Source organism: Sarcophilus harrisii, chromosome 6 (genome assembly GCF_902635505.1).
Source record: "Sarcophilus harrisii chromosome 6, mSarHar1.11, whole genome shotgun sequence".
Lineage (NCBI taxonomy): Eukaryota > Metazoa > Chordata > Mammalia > Dasyuromorphia > Dasyuridae > Sarcophilus > Sarcophilus harrisii.
In genome coordinates, this window is record NC_045431.1 from 236,176,943 (window position 1) to 236,192,356 (window position 15,414).

At 51.8% G+C, this 15,414-nt stretch overlaps 1 protein-coding gene across 4 annotated transcripts in view; it reads right to left on the minus strand.

Annotated features, from left to right (window-relative positions):
- The window catches only part of NAP1L4 (nucleosome assembly protein 1 like 4), a 28,522-nt gene extending 23,020 nt beyond the window's left edge, over window positions 1-5,502 (minus strand). For 3 of the 4 annotated variants that reach the window (XM_031942543.1, XM_031942544.1, XM_031942545.1), the window contains exon 1: window positions 5,405-5,502. The gene's annotated coding sequence lies outside the window, so the exon portion shown is untranslated. The remainder of the gene's footprint in view (window positions 1-5,404) is intronic. The other variant, XM_031942546.1, reaches the window with a different exon arrangement.
- Between the last annotated feature and the right edge of the window lie 9,912 nt (window positions 5,503-15,414).

Below are 15,414 nucleotides of genomic sequence, written 5' to 3' on the forward strand. Positions count from 1 at the left end.
ATACCTACCTTCTTTTAAACTGGCATCAAATCGTAACAACTCTTTGGGTAAAGCCTGCAAACAGCTGTATGTGCTTTTCCTAATGGACAACCGGCTAGCCCACACAATATCAATCTGCCCATAAAGATTAGAAGACACTTGCCAACTCTACATAATTATAGCTACCAAGTCTCCTGATAGACCAATCTAGGAACCTTGTGAAAAACAAACAAACAAATGAAACCAGAAAGGCAAGTTTGAGCCAGATCAAGGAACCCAAGTTTATTTCTTAAGTTATTTAATAGGAGCCTTTTCAGGCAAGTTTAATCCCTGAATCACTAATATCTTCAAGGGGGGAGGGAGGTAAATGAATTTTGTAGCTAAGATGAAGATACAATTTGCATTTCTATTTCCATTCAATAAAATAACTCATATTCTATAGACACTTGTTGGCTTATCATGTAGCTTATGGGAAGGGTTTCAAAGATACCTGCAAACACTTGTGTAAATTGATAACGGGGAAGTGAGGGGAATCAGAACAAGTCATACAACACAGTAAGGACAAAACTTCAAAGAACTCTTCCTGAAGCAGTGAGCACCCCTCGCCACTTAGGAAAGAGATGAGTAACTTGGGGGCTCAGAAGGAAACAGAGTTCTCGGATATGGCCAACAGGATTTGTCTTGCTCAACTAGACATGTCTGTTACAAGGGTTTTGCTTCTTCCTCTGGGAAAAGAAAATATTTTAATTGAAAAAAATAAGTTAAAAATGTTCAGATGTATCTTACACACATTATTTCATTCAATACTCAAACCTCTTGAGTTAAGACAGGCCAAGCACGAGTCCCTTGGCCAAAGCTGCCCAGCAAGCAGGTGGCAGAGCAAGCTTTCTGTCACTGTCCTGCTTTATCCAGGACCTACAAGTGGTAGGTACCTTTCTCACTCAAAGAGAAAATACTATTGGGACAAGAACGCCTAGTTGAGGAACACTTGTTCTTAAGAAGTGGGAAGCTCACCCCAAAAACAAATGGACAAAATACAACATTTTTCCAAAAATCATGTTGGGAAAAATTAATTGTAGCTAAGAGGAGAAAAAAGGAATCTTTTGCAGGACTTGCTTAGAATATAACTCCTCTCTCTCTCCTCAAGGCAAATAAGGTCCTTGGCAGGCCCCAGTGGAGTGGAAAATCATTGCCACAATCTGGGTGACCAACTCCTTTTCACATTAGTGACTTTGTTTCAATAAAGAATGGCAAAAATACTGCTTCAACATTCAATCTGTGAGGCAGTAAAGAAAGGGGTATCCAAGATTCAGCCAAGCCCAAGTTAAGCCAACTCCCCAAACTAGTGAACCCTTTCATCATCCAGTTAAAGGAGAAAGCAAGCATTCGCCTCTAAGACCCAAGTTTTTAACCTGTTATGCTCCCTGGCCTTCCTTGCCTAAAAGACCTTCTCAAAAGATGGTTTTAAACTGAAGGAAATGCTAAATTCTAATTTGAACTTAGTGAAAATGAAGATGTAGTTTCTTCTCCTCAAGTTCACCTGGAAATCACAAACCCAAGCACCCATACATCCTAAGTTAAAAAGCCCTGCAGGAAGACATCCCTTCCCTCCAAAACAAAACAAAACAGAACAAACAAACAACAACAACAAAAAACCAGCACTGACCCCAGAAGAGCACTCTGCTCTCCATGTAAGTTGTTCTTTGACCATGGTCAGAGAAGATTTGGTCACTCACCGGTGGCCCATTCCATCCCCTGCCCATCTGCCATGGAAGCACCGCACCTGTGAGTGCACGGGATGGCCTAGGCCAAACGGCCACATTGCATTGCCCATGACATGTTCACCCAGTGGTGTCAAATAAATATTTGTGGAATTACTAAGGGCTTTGTGGCCTGCTGGACTTCACAGGACCTAGTAACATTTGACAAGGACACCTGGATTGGCTCAGTCACCCTGAGAAACCTAATGGGTGTCAAACAAGGGCATTCCTTTCCATTAACAACCTGAATTCCATCATGCCGCCTCAAGCTGCCAACTACTGATTATTCATAAACTGACATCCGTTTCTCCAGCAGAATTAAACTTAAGCCTTCAAAAAAAAAGAGAATCATTTAGGTCACTCCTCAGGTCATATCTGAAATAGGTCACTCCTCGGGTCACATCTGAAAACAGCTATATGCCCAAGGTGTTATTTCAAAACAAAACTTGGGAGCATGTAACAAATACATCACTTCCCCTATTAAGTGAATATCTACATGTCACTTTAAACACGTTAAGTTTGTAAACTAATATGTATATTACTCACTGCTTTCAGGAAATACGCACACACAAGCACACACGCAACATCAACTCTACCAAAAAAAATGGACAAGATAAATTTAAACCCCAAATTTCATCTGGATTCCATGATCTCTCTGCAGATGATCAGGAGCTGTATTATTGATCCCCCTGCCCAGTCTCATCTCCCAAAGGAAGCTCATGGTGGCTCTCCTCCCCAAACGGGCCTTTCTTTCCTAAGATTGTGGAGGACACAGACATTCTCCCACCTGACAGCAGCTAAACCAGTTCTGGAAGCATTCAGTGCCAGGTGGTTGGCGAGTAGTGCTGGGCCCAGTCAGAAGTCCAAATTTGACTTTGGATGCTTTGGCTGGGTGACCCTACCCCCCCCAAGTCATTTCCTTCCTTCTACATTTACAAAATAAATGCAGAGTAATTTATTTGAGGGTGAGGGAAAGCTCTGGCAGTCTGGAAAGTGGTACTGCAGGAGGCAGCATGTGAGCACTGCTCTAAAGGAGGCTGAAGGCCTCCACTCCTCCCATCCCCGTGCAAACCATGGCCAAGGCCTTTGGCTTCTTCCCCTGATGCACCTGGCCATCACCTCACCCCTGGGCTCATGGGGCCTCCTGGGAGTTGCCCCATCTGGTTTTATTCCTACAATTCAGACCTGACCACCTCACCGCCCTATTATCTTCCACCTGAGGAGGCTCCCCAGCTCCAGGCACTTTCCATCTCTGTTGCCTGTGGCCAGAATTCTTGCCTTCCTCATTTCTATGGCTCCCATGAAGGGGAAGGGGTGGGCAAATTTCCATCCTGTCCAATGAGAATATTAAAATGAAAACTGCCACCTTTCATTCTGGCATTAATAAGTCTGGGCCCAAATTACCTGCCCCAAACGGCCCCTTTGGCTGGGATGATCAGCATCTAACCCCTTCCAAGGCAACAGAATCTGCAAGACACGTCTTCAAAAGCTGACACCGGCCATTAGGCAGCAGAATCTCTTTTAATTTAATCCTAATCTAGGATTAAAGCCAAGTGTTAAATGCTCAATGGTCCCTGGCACAATAACTGCCCAAACTTTCGTCCACTTATCCTTTGTCTCTCCAAGGAGAAATGAGAAGGAGCAGCAAAGGGTGTTTCCCAGCGCGGGCTTCCCCTTCCCCCAACACAATCAGGGGCCAAACTTCTCACCAATTCTACCTGCCAGCAGGGCTCCCCTGCCCTGCTCCATCAGGGTCCCTGCCATGGGCCTCACCTGGTCACCATCCCTCTAACCAATAAAATCTGAGGGCTCCTGACTCCATGCCCGGTCCAACCCAAACCTAGATTGTACTCAAAGACCTTCAAACCTGGCTCGGACCTTCCTCCAGCCTCTCCCGTCCCCCACATCCCATCTCCCAAGTGCGCACCCTCTCTCCCTCCTGCCCCCTTTAGAGAGGCTAATGCCTGCTCCTGCAGGACAACTTTCCAAACTCCCTCAAATAAATCATTCTGGACTTTGCAGTGCGAGGACAGTGAGAACCAGTGTTAGAACACGAGTAGGGTGGAATGACTTGCCCAGGGTCACTCAGCCAGTAAGTGTCCAAAGTCAAATTTGAACTGGGGTCCTCCTGATTCTGGACCCAACAGGTTTGGGAGTCACATCACCCGGTCAGTTGAATGCTTCCAGAAGAATCGCTTGTGTTTTGCCTCTCTGGATCCCTGTTGTCTCGGGGAGGGGGCAGATGGGGAGGGAGGGAGAAAAATTTGAAACACAAAGTTTTGCAAGAGTGAAAACTGAAAACATGGCACGTATTTTGGAAAACAAAAAGCTGTCGTAAAAAAAAGTATGTTTCTAGAGACCAGGAAAGTCCGAGTCTGGCTCCGAGTAATTAATCACAAGTCAATTTCTACCATGACAAAAGTCCATATAAAAAGGTTTTCCAAACCCACCTCGTCACAAGCCTAATGTAATGAAATTCAGTATAAAAATAAATTGGACCCGTCCTGAAGTCAAATTAATCCTCTTGAAACCGATAAGGTACCGATACAACGTCACCCTGATCCAAGAAAGCCCACTTTCGGGAAGTTTTGGGCGCTAACAGGAGCAAGCAGAAGCCAAGGAATCAAAAATAAGCTTTTCTCTGTATAAGGCATGTTCTACTTCTAGTCTTCTCTCATCTCCCTTTTCCGATTCTCCCCCGGGCAATGGCGTGCATAACTGCACACAAGAAACACTGGCCCGCCGCCTCGCGCCAAGTTCGGGGTGTTTGGTTTCTACACCTGCACACTCTCAGTCTTCCCAACCCCGGCGCTGCAGCCCCGGTTGTCCCAAGGAAAGCCCCCCTCGCGTGGGCGCCCGGGGCGCGCTGCTAATGCTCCTCCCTCTCTCCGGACCTAGGGTCCCACAGACGCCCCGGCTTCTCCGGCTCTCCCGGGGCCGCCCGCCTGCCGTCTGTCTGCGCGGGCCGCCCGTCCGTCTGACTCCGCCGGAGCCCCCGCCCACGTGCACAAGAGCCCAGCAGGTCAATGCTCGCCCCCGGGGGCTGCATCTCCCTCAGTTTCCGCGTGCGGCGCTCAGCACTGCTCACAGTACGCAGCAGGCGCTCCATTAATGTCCACACCCCCGTCAGGAACTTGGGGGGGGGGGCTGCCGGCCTCCGACGGGTGACCTTGGCCGAGTCCCTTCACCGGGAGCCTCCCCGAGGCGCCCCCTCCCCCCGCGGGCAGCGCGGATGCGGGCCCGACGCCGCCCCACGCCCGAGCTTGGCGGGGATCCGGGCCCAAGCCGCGGCGGGAGCCCCGGCCCGAGGGGGGGCGGGCGGGGCTGCTCCTCCTCACCGTCCCCGAGAAAGCCGCGCTTCCCGCCCCAGACTTCCCACGAACACGCGCGGCCGCCCCGCCCCGGCCGGGCCCGCGGGAGCGCCGCGAGAAGCCGGGCCGGAGCAGCGGGGGGGGGGCGGGGCGCCCCGGCCGACAAGGGAGGCGCTCCGAGGCTGGCCCACGCCCGGCCCCGCGCGGCGGAGGGGGACCGACCACCCCCCAGCGCACCGGCCGGCCCAGACAGCGCAGGCCCGACGCCGCGACCTGGGCGGCCCCTCCCGCCCGCCCGCCCGGCCTCGGCTCTTCTGCGCCCCCGAACCCGCGGCCCCCGCGGCCCCCACCCACCTCGGGCTCGGGCTGCGGCTCCAGCGGCCTCGGCTCTCCCTCCTTAATGCTGCCTCGCTCAGGGTGCTGCGCCGCCGCGGCCGCCAACAACGCCGCCTCCCATTGGCCGGCGCCCCGCACGCGCTCTCCGCTCGCCTCCCCCCAGCAAGAAGCGCCGCGATTGGACGCCGGGAGCCGGGGCGGAGACGCGGGAGCGCGGCGACCAATCCGAGCCCGAATAAGGGAGTGCAGGAGTAGGAAGAGGAGGCCTCCGTCCAAGATCGGTCGGTCCCCCACCCCCACACTCCTCCGTGGCCCCACGCGGTCGCGCCGCCTTGCGCCTGCGCGGCGCTCCCTCCGTATGCAAATGATGAAAGGGTCCCGCTCTGGTGCGCGCCCTTGGCGTTCTTTCCTCCTCTTTAAAAGGGCCGCGGCGGGAAGCCGGGAGCACGTGGAGGAGGGAGGGAGCGAGGGGCGGCCCCGGCTGGGGGTGGGGGTGGGGGTGGGGGTGGGTCCCGCCCGCCCCACGGTGTCCTGGGCCCCACCTGCGTCCCCCACGGGTCTCGGGGCCGCCCGGGCCGCCACGTCGGTGAAGGCCGCCCGGCTCCAGCCGCCCCCACCCACCCAGTGCTGGTGTCCTCCCGGTGCCGCCCCCCCCCACCCAGTGCTGGTGTCCTGCCCCCTCTGCGCTGCCCAGCCCCCTCACTCAGCCGCGCACCGGCTCGGGCCCAGAGCCGTCTCTGCTTGTGAAACCCCGTCCTCCTCCTCTTGGGGGAACCCCCGGGGTCTCTCCCTCCAGCCCGGGCCCTGCGGCCTCTCCAGACCCCCAGAGTCCTTCAGGGATCCTGGCCCCGCCCAGGAGCCAAGTCCTCGGGCCCTTCCCCCCCCCCCCCCCCCCCCCCCCCCTCGCGCCCACCCGGCCCGGGCCCTCGCGCCCCCCACCCCTCTCCGCCCCCCCCCCCGGTCTGGCGCCCATGGGGGCGGGGGTGGGGGGGCAGAGGGCGTGTCCCAGCCCCAAAGAGGCGCCAGCCCAGGCACGGGGGCCGGGCACGGGCACACACACGGGCACGGGGGCCGGGCACGGGCACACACACGGGCACGGGGGCCGGGCACAAGCACACACACGGGCACAAGCACACACACAGGCACGGGCACACACACGGGCACGGGCACACACACCCAGGCACGCACTTGCACACCCAGGCACGTGCACACGGGCGCCACAGGGGGCTTCTTTACCCCCTTCAGGCCCCCGCCTTGGTGGCCCCAGCGGGCCTCCGGCGCCAGACGCTGGGGATACGGAAGGAAAAAAGGGGCTGCGCGGGGAGGGGAAAGTGCGGGGCGTAGACGGGACTCGGGGTCACGCAGGGGGAGCAGGGGCAGTCTACAGCACGCGGAAAGGAGGCCCGAGGAGAGGCAGCCCCGGGGCAGAGAAAAGCGGGAGCCCTGGCGGGTTCTGGGGGGGCGGTGCCCAAGGGGAAGAGCGGCGCCACTCGGACCCAGGGGAGAGGGAGCCGGCAGCATCCCCGGGCAAAGGCGCGGCGGGAGCGAGAGGAAAAGTCCCGCGGGGTGGAAGGGGGAAGGCGGCAGCAGGGCCGCCAGTGGGGGAGGGGCGCCCCCGCCGGACCGACCTCTCCAAGCGGCCGGTGCCAGCCCAGACACCCCCGGCGTCCCCGTGGTCTCTGCCGGGCAACAAAACAGGATCCGGCTGAGTGGGCTCGGCGGCCCTGGGAAGTCCGAGTCCCCCGGAGCCCATGATCAAAACTGGAAAGTAAGGGCGCCTCCGTGGCGGCAGGAGGGGGCACCTGCTTCGGGAGGAGGCTCCAGGCACCCCCTCCCCCTCCCCCCCCCCCCGCAAGGAGGCGCCGCTGGCTCACCCGCGGGCGGGCAGTGCTGCCCAGGGGGCCTCGCTGGGACACATCTGAACACGGGCCGCGGGGTCTTTGGAGGAAGGAGCTGGACATTCTTCCCCTGAAGGAGCGAAGCTGGCGGAGACGCGGAGGACGTTCTGCGGGGAGCCGGCGGAGGGGCAGCTTATTTCCCAGCCCTCCAGGCTGTCCCAGCAGCGCGGGCGGGGAGAGGGGACATCCCTGAGCCCCCGGCCCCGGGGCGCCCTCCCCTCCCCTTCTCCGCCCTGCAGAGGCAGCGCAGAGGGCTCCCCCAGCCACCCAGCGCCCTCCAAACAAGCCCAGAACCATGGCTTCCGCCCCCCAACTGGCAAATGGTCAAAGGACATAAATAGGCGATTTTCAGAAGGAATTAAAACCATTTCTAGTCGCATAAATATGCTCCAAATCACTATTGATCAGAGAGATGCAAATTGAGGCAGCTCCGGGGCACCGCAGCGCGCCCCGGACTGGCAGAGATGACAGGGAAGGTGATGATGAGGGTTGGAGGGGACGCGGGAAAACGGGCACTGATGCATCGTCGGTGGAGCTGTGAGCGGATCCAGCCGCCCTGGAGAATAACCCGGGACTGCTCAAAGGGCTGTCGAGCTTGCCCCCCCTTGACCCAGCAGTGTTTCTTCTGCATCCCAAAGAGATCTTTCTTACAAGGAGGGGAAAGGAGGCCTGTGCAGAAATGTGCCTGGCGGCCCTTTTTGTGGCGGCAAGGAACTGGAAACTGAGAGGACGCCCATCAGTCGGAGAACGGTTTGTATAAAGTTATATATATGAATATTATGGAACATGCTTGTTCTGTAAGAAACGACCCGCAGGAGGATGTCAGAGAGGCCTGGAGAGACTCACATGAGCTGATGCTGAGGGACAGGAGCAGGACCGGGAGATCGTTGTACACGGCAACAGCAAGACTGTGACAGTCGCCTGTGAGGGACGTGGCTCTTTTCAACAACGAGGGAAACGACCATTTCCAAATGATTTCCCTCCTCCTTTCTACCCAGCACCGTCCAGGGCTCAGAAGTGACCACCCACAGCCGTTCTCTACAGCACATCTGAACCCAGAAAGCCGGACCCTGCTCACGGAGCTCCGTCGAGGCACGGGAGAACCATGACTCCAGTTGGAAGAAGGGACATTTTTTTTCTACAGAATGTTTTACATCTGTGGTCCCAATCATGCCTGATACTCAATACACCTTAATGAAGGAGAGCACTGATATTCCAGGAAGTTGGGGAGGGACGTCAATGAGCCAAGACTCCCGGGAGAGGTTGCTAAGTGAATGGGACTTTAAGGGATAGTGAGAAGTTCACCAGGGGCCAGGGATTATTCCAGAGACAGCAAAGAATTCTGGGAGGAAGGAGGGTCTTCCAGTTGGCCTAAAGCATAGAAAGAATGGGAAAGCAAGGTGGTGCTGGATTGGGAAGGCCTTGAAGAGGCCGTTGGAAGCTCCTGAAGATTCTCGAGCAGAGAATCATTTGAAAGAATTGGCCAACTCTGAAATTCTTGGCGATGCACCATTCAGGCAGCTTCCTGTGACCTGTATGGTCCCAGAGCTCAGACGAGGGCTGGAAAGCAAGATTAGGCCTTCCGCCGCTCTTTGGGCCACTCTATCCTCTCTGACTGCTTGTCCCCGCTGGCCCAGGATTCTGGCTGAGTCCTGTTATCAGCCCTCACACATGGCTCAGCCCCCAGAAGAGACACAGCCCAAGGGGGCTTTTCTCTTATCCCTCTCTCCAGTATCTTCCCCATCACACCCAGTATTCACGTTAGCTCTTAAACATTATTTGTGGATTTATTTCCAACAAATGATAGAGAAAGTTCGCATTTATTCCCTTGTGGCAAATAAAGAAGCATTTATTAAGCACCTACTGTGTATCAAGCACTGTAGCATATGCTGGGGATACAAAGGCAAAATTTTTCTTAAGTTTCTGATTAGTTATGTAGTTAATTGGAAAGACAATAGGCACAACTAAGCAATGCACCCAGTCAGGTGGGGCTAAACTGAGGAAAGACATAGGATGAAGGCGATCAGGAAGGGCTTGCCCCAGAAGGTGAGGCTTGAAGGAAGGCAGCAGGTGGAGAGGAGGACGGCTGGCATTCCAGGTAGAGGGCACAGGCAGAGAAAGTGCCCAGAGCCAGGAGCTGAACAGCAGGGCCAGTGATCTAGCTCCCAAGGAACAAGGCAGAAGGCTGGGAAGGTAGGAAGGAAGCAACTCACGGAGGGTTTGGAAAACCAAAGGAAATTTTGGACTTGCTCCACAGGAGACCCAGGGGAATGTTCTGAGTCACATCATGTACTTGAGAACAGCCTCATGTTCTTCTGGGACAAATTTCCCAACTTGCTCCAAACATGGAGGCTCCTGGAGGGAATCCTGCCCTTCCTCACTGGGGCCACTGGGAAGGAGCAGGACCCTATTGTGTGGCCCAAGAATGTTTTCCTGTTTCCTGGATATGATCTCATGTCAAAGTAGCTAAAGAGAGAGCCAGGGCCCGGGGCTAGGCCAGTGGCTTCCAGAGGCTCAGGCCCCTCGCATCTCCAGTGCTGTTTGGGACATTTTCAGAAATCCATTCTGGAGAGTTCCCCATCTCCCTGGACTGAAATCCTCAATGGAATTTGAATTCATGGGATCTTGTTTCCTTCCTCTGAAAGGCTGGCACTAATCTGGGCTCATGATGTGTTCGCCGAACTCCTCATCAATCTCCTTTTGCCCAGGAGGCCGCACAAGCTCCAGTGACACCCACTATCTTTGGTCCTCACTTTATATTCTCTGTTGTGCACATGTGCTTCAGGTTATGTCCAGCTCTGGTTCACCCCAATGAGCCCTGGATGGTTTCCTGCAGACTCTTTCATCCTTTGATCTTCCTTCTTTGCACTGCAAAAGTCTTAGCACGGTCTCATCCCAAAGAAGAATCTCTAACACTTGAAAGTTCCTTCAGGCCTCTGACCACAGCAATACATTCAGAGTTTTCCCAAGGAAACTTGGGACGATATTTTATGTAGTTATTGCCCAGGGATTATTGCAGATTGAAGTCATCCAATTGCATTTTTATAGATAATAATAAGGCCCCCCTCCCTCCCCCGGGTACAGCAAGAAAAGGATTCTTTGTCACATCAAGCTCTTTTAAGAAGGACAATCCAGAGTCCAGTCTCTAGAGGGACCACTGGGCCAATGCTGCAGGAAAAGTGGAGAAGGAAGATTACCTTCTGCCTTCCTCAGGGGATTGAGTCTTGTTGGGGAAAGGGAGACCGGGTACTGACGTCTATTTCCCATACTATTAATTCATAATTGAACATGCGACTGGTCAGCATTGGACTGGAAAACCGTCCAGCTACCGCCAGTGGCTTCCTGAAGGTGAGTCTGTAATTAAACTTTGAAGTGAGAGCCAGCGCCGCCAAGGAGCAATGGGCAGGGCATCGTACCAGTCACTTTCAGCTGGTGAAACAGGGAGAGAAGCAAGGATGAAAAGCCGATTGTAAGGCATTTTCCCTCTTCAAACAAATTCAGCCCACTTTTGCGACCTCGATTTCCAAGGGAAATGAACATATAATGGTTACCTGGGCTCTCTTCCAATGCTGAGAATCCTACTGTGTAATTAAGACCTGAAATGAGAGGAAGCCCATTCCAGATTTCGGCCCCGATCGCATGACCAGAGTCAACATATTTAATTTTCAACTGAGGGTCTGTTACTCCTTTCCTAGAGCAGGCTTTCTGTTTGGCATCATCAGATAATGCTAGCTTGTCTATTTGTTTTCAATTTTGCCAGCATTTATTTCTGCTTCCTATGGGTTTGCTCTTACAAGATGTCCTGCGACAGCCCAATTTTCTCTAGGTCACTCATTGTTCCATTTGTTGCTGACCTAAAGCCTAAATCTGCCTCCCTCTTGGGCCAAGTAACCCCAGGCCCATCCCTCTTGCATAGGATGGCTCTTATGGCCCCCAGAGTCTTCTCTTCCATTTGCACTTTGGATGGCAGGATGTTAAAACCCTTTACTATGTAGACACGTTCCAGTTTGACGATGTCCCTCCTTGCATGTGGAACCCAGAGGGGGGCACAGAACGGCGGGACCCTCACGGCTTTATTCTAGGATGCTATAATAAGCCTCTGAATTCTGGGGAAGCTCCCGTTAACTTTCTTGGGGCCATATGGTATCACCGAGTTTGTAGTCTGCTAACACTCGTTCTTTTGTGGACAAACAACTCTTTGGCCACCACTTCCTCCACTTTTTACTCACAGAGTGGCTAGTTTGGTCCCCTGCCTCTAAACAGCAGCCACATTTATCCCAAGTAAATGCCATCCTGGACTCGGCTCAGTGCCATAACCTATATACATTTGGAGCGGATGCTGTGTCCTTGAGCGGCAGCTTTGCCTCCTAGCTTTATGGCAGCAGCACATTGATAAGCTGCTATTTTTGCCTTTATCCAAGCCGCTGATAAGAGGCCCAAACAGATTCTCCAGTGGAGACCTTCCAAGCCGCTATCTCAAGATAAAGGAGTAGCCTTTGGGCGCATTGCTCAGAGGGCTTTGAATTCAGCTCCCTGAACTGATCATTTGGCCTCAGGCTTATCTGTTCCACCAGAATAATGTGAGCCTACATCAGCCGCTGGGCTAAGACTGGGGTAAACTACATTTGGAGCATCTCCTAGATCTATCAGGCTAGTGACCTTGTTAGAAAAAGCAGCAGTTGTGGTGTGAGCCGTCCCTTAGGAAAGCCTCCCTGCTGGCTCTGGGAACACGGCACCCTTTTTAGATATGAAATAGCCACGCTAATCTTTTGCCAGGCACACAGAGGGCCTAGAGTTTCCAGGAGCTTCTTCACTCCCCTGCTAACTGAAACACAAGTATTCCTTTTAGCCCTATACAAGTTGCAAGCTTTTCTTGGCCTTGGCCATGCCTTTGTATTTCTTTTCTAAATCTAGCCCAAAGAATAAAGGTTTCTCCAGTTTTTGCATATATGTTGGTTATTAATGGTGTTTATGTAACTGTCGCCCGATTTTGTAGATGCATAAATATTGACGTACATGTAATTCGATAGAAACCTTTTTCTACTTTTGCATAAAAAGGACATGGGGGAGGGCTTTCTGGGACCTCCATTTTGTAGAATGGGCCAGACCAGTGAGCATTCCCTTTCTAACACTGCTGCTTTCTAACTTCGAAAGCATAGCCCCTGTGTGGCGTGCCTCCAATATCCCGATATTCTTCACCGACCAGAAACCAAAGAAGGAATAATGTGTTTTAAAGAGCAAGAGGAGCCCAGGATGACATGAATCCATGAAACTCATGAAAAAAGATGTTCAGGAGGAATTAGAAGCATTTCTACAAAGAAAACCAGAGCTGAGCAGATAATCTGTTTTACATTTAATGACAACAGAAATATAAGGTAAAAGCACCCCAACAACTAAGCTAAACTATCCCAGAAAACAAAGGAAAAAACCCTAAAAAATCACCTATAGGGTTAACAACAAACAACAAAATGATGAGAGACCATGAAAAGATTTCTTTCTAAAAGTATGAGACAAAGGGGAAGGTGAAAGTCCAAACAAAATAAGGAAGAAACAGGCCTGAAATATCTCTCCCAATCCTGCCCCCTCCCCTCGGGCAATCACTGGTTTTGGCCTTACTAAGTTGTAGGATGGGAGGGCATATAAAAGGAGAGAGGGGAACATGTTCTGTGCTCTAATCAATTCAATTCCTGTAGTCACTGGAGAAGATTATATAGAACAAGGGGTGAGGAGACAAAAGATGGGACTGAAATAGGGGAAAGAGATAATTTGTCTCAGTGGTGGGAGGGAGTCTTTTGAAGAGCAGTCTTATGGGAGAAGAGAGCCTATAAAGGAAGATGGGCACCTTAAACTCATTATAATCTGCTGGGCCTGGGGGCCACCCTGGGGGGTGTAGCTGCCCTAGGTGGGACAATCCACAGACTGCAGAGCCTGGAGTCGGGAAAATCTAAATTCAAATCCAGCCTTAGACAAGTACAAGCTATGTGACACTGGGCAGGTGACTTAACCTTTTCTGGCAAATGGGAAGAACAGTACTTAACCCACAGGGTTCCCCCCCCCCCCCAGGCAATTGGGGTTAAGTGACTTGCCCAGGGTCACACAGCTAGGAAGTGTTAAGTGTCTGAGATCAAATTTGAACTATGGTCCTCTGAGTTCATGGTTGTTGCTCTATCCACTGTGCCACCTAGCTGCACCCCCCCCCCCCCAGGGTTGTTGTGAACTGAAAAGGAAATATATATGTAAAGCACTTAGCACAGTGCCTGAGATCTAGTAGTAAGTATACTTATGTGTGTTTCCTTCTTTTTGGCCTCAGAAGAAAGGGAACCTGGTCCCTGGGAGGCAAAGGACCCCCAGAAGAGTGGGAGGAAATGGATTCAGAGGAGAGGGCAACAAAGGTTAGACATGAACTACATGCGGGGGTGGGGGGGGTGGAAGAGGGAAGGAGGAAAAAAGTGAAGTCCAAGAGATAAAAAGGGGTTGGGGTGAAGGCCTGGGCAAAAACTGAGAAATGCTGTTGTGGGGGAACCGCAAATGGTGCCTGTGAAACTTCAATCCATGAGGCAAAGAGAAACTAAGGGAGGAAGACATCAGTGTAAGGAGCAAATCAAACAATGAAAGCCTAGAACAAAAAAAACATAAAGAAGAGAATGAGCAAAAGAAATCCATTGTAGAAAAACAAGTTGAAAGGGAGGAGTAGAAGGAGAATCTTTCTTGACAAATTAACTGAGAGATGAAAAAGGATAGATAAAAGGAAGAAAAAAGGAGCTAAGGAGAACCAAGCTCCAAAAATAGGGAAAGGGGGAAACAAACAAAAGGGGAATTATGAAGCGAACTAGAGGGAATGGAGCTGCCTTAGAGTAGGTTAAGCTGAAATTAGTGAAGAGACAAAGTATTTTCTTCACAGAGGAAAAGGCATCATTTGAACATACTGTCAGCCATAACCAATTATGAGGCCCGAGGGAGAGCGGTCTGGCCTGTGAGGCATAAAGCTACAATGGATGGTGAGCCGACTTTCTTCAAAGGTTCATTATTTAATACTTTCACCTTTCTGCCCTCTTTCTTAAAATACAATTTTATTTTCATTTTACAATTTGTTCTTTCCCATGAAAAAGGCAAGAAATGCCCGACTTCTTTAATCAGCCTTGTTAAAAATCTATCAATAATAGTCTCACCACTGTTAACGGTTTTCTCCTGTTTGGCTTTACCATTTCCTCAAGGTGACTGGGTTCTAGAGAGGCACTATGATGTAGGGCAGCAGTTCTCAAAAGGTAGAAGCAAGGAAAGATGCATTTATTAAGCACCTACTTCACATCAGGCACTGTGTTAATTGTTTCACTTTTATGTCATTTGATCTTCACACTAACTCTAAGTAGCAGCTATTATTATTATACCCACTTTACCGAGAAAGAAACTGAGGTAAACAGGTGAAGTGACTTGCCCAAGCTCACCCAGCTAGTAATCGTCTCAGGCTGGATTTAAATTCAGGTCCTCCTGTCTCCAGGAAAAGCACTCTTTCTCAGTGCCATGGAGCAGCCTCCCAGAGACTTATGGGAGTCCCTGAGACCCTTTCAGGGGGTGTGCAAAGTCAAAACCCATTTCCAAAAGAATACTAAAAGTTTTCATTCCTAACATGTTAAATAGCAATAGAATCTCTACAAACAAAAGCTCTCAATAATTTAGAGATAAAGATTTCCTGAGGCCCCCAAGTGTGAGAAGTGCTCATGGAGGAGAGAAAACACCGGTGGGAGAGAAATCTAAAAAGCTAAAAGCTCCACTCAGATGCTCAGATAGAGAGAGAATTGGGGCAAGTGCTGATCCTTGCGCATGCAAACCTCTTTTTTACACACCATACTTCCTCATATGCATTTGGATAAAGAAAATAAAAGGTTACCGGAATCTGTGACGGCTTGAATCCACCGGCACAAATAATTCCAGTCCTCTACAAGCCCACCCTACCAAGCTTTTCAGTGGCTGAGGTGACAGGCCTCCTGGGAGTTCCTTGCCCAGTCCGCTTCCTCCCTCCAAGCTGTGTCTCATGCCTGGAATTCTCTCCCTCCTCCCTCTCACCTCCTAAAACATCTAGTTTCCTTCCAAACTTGGCTTATGTCACTTGTTACATAAAACTTTTCGTGA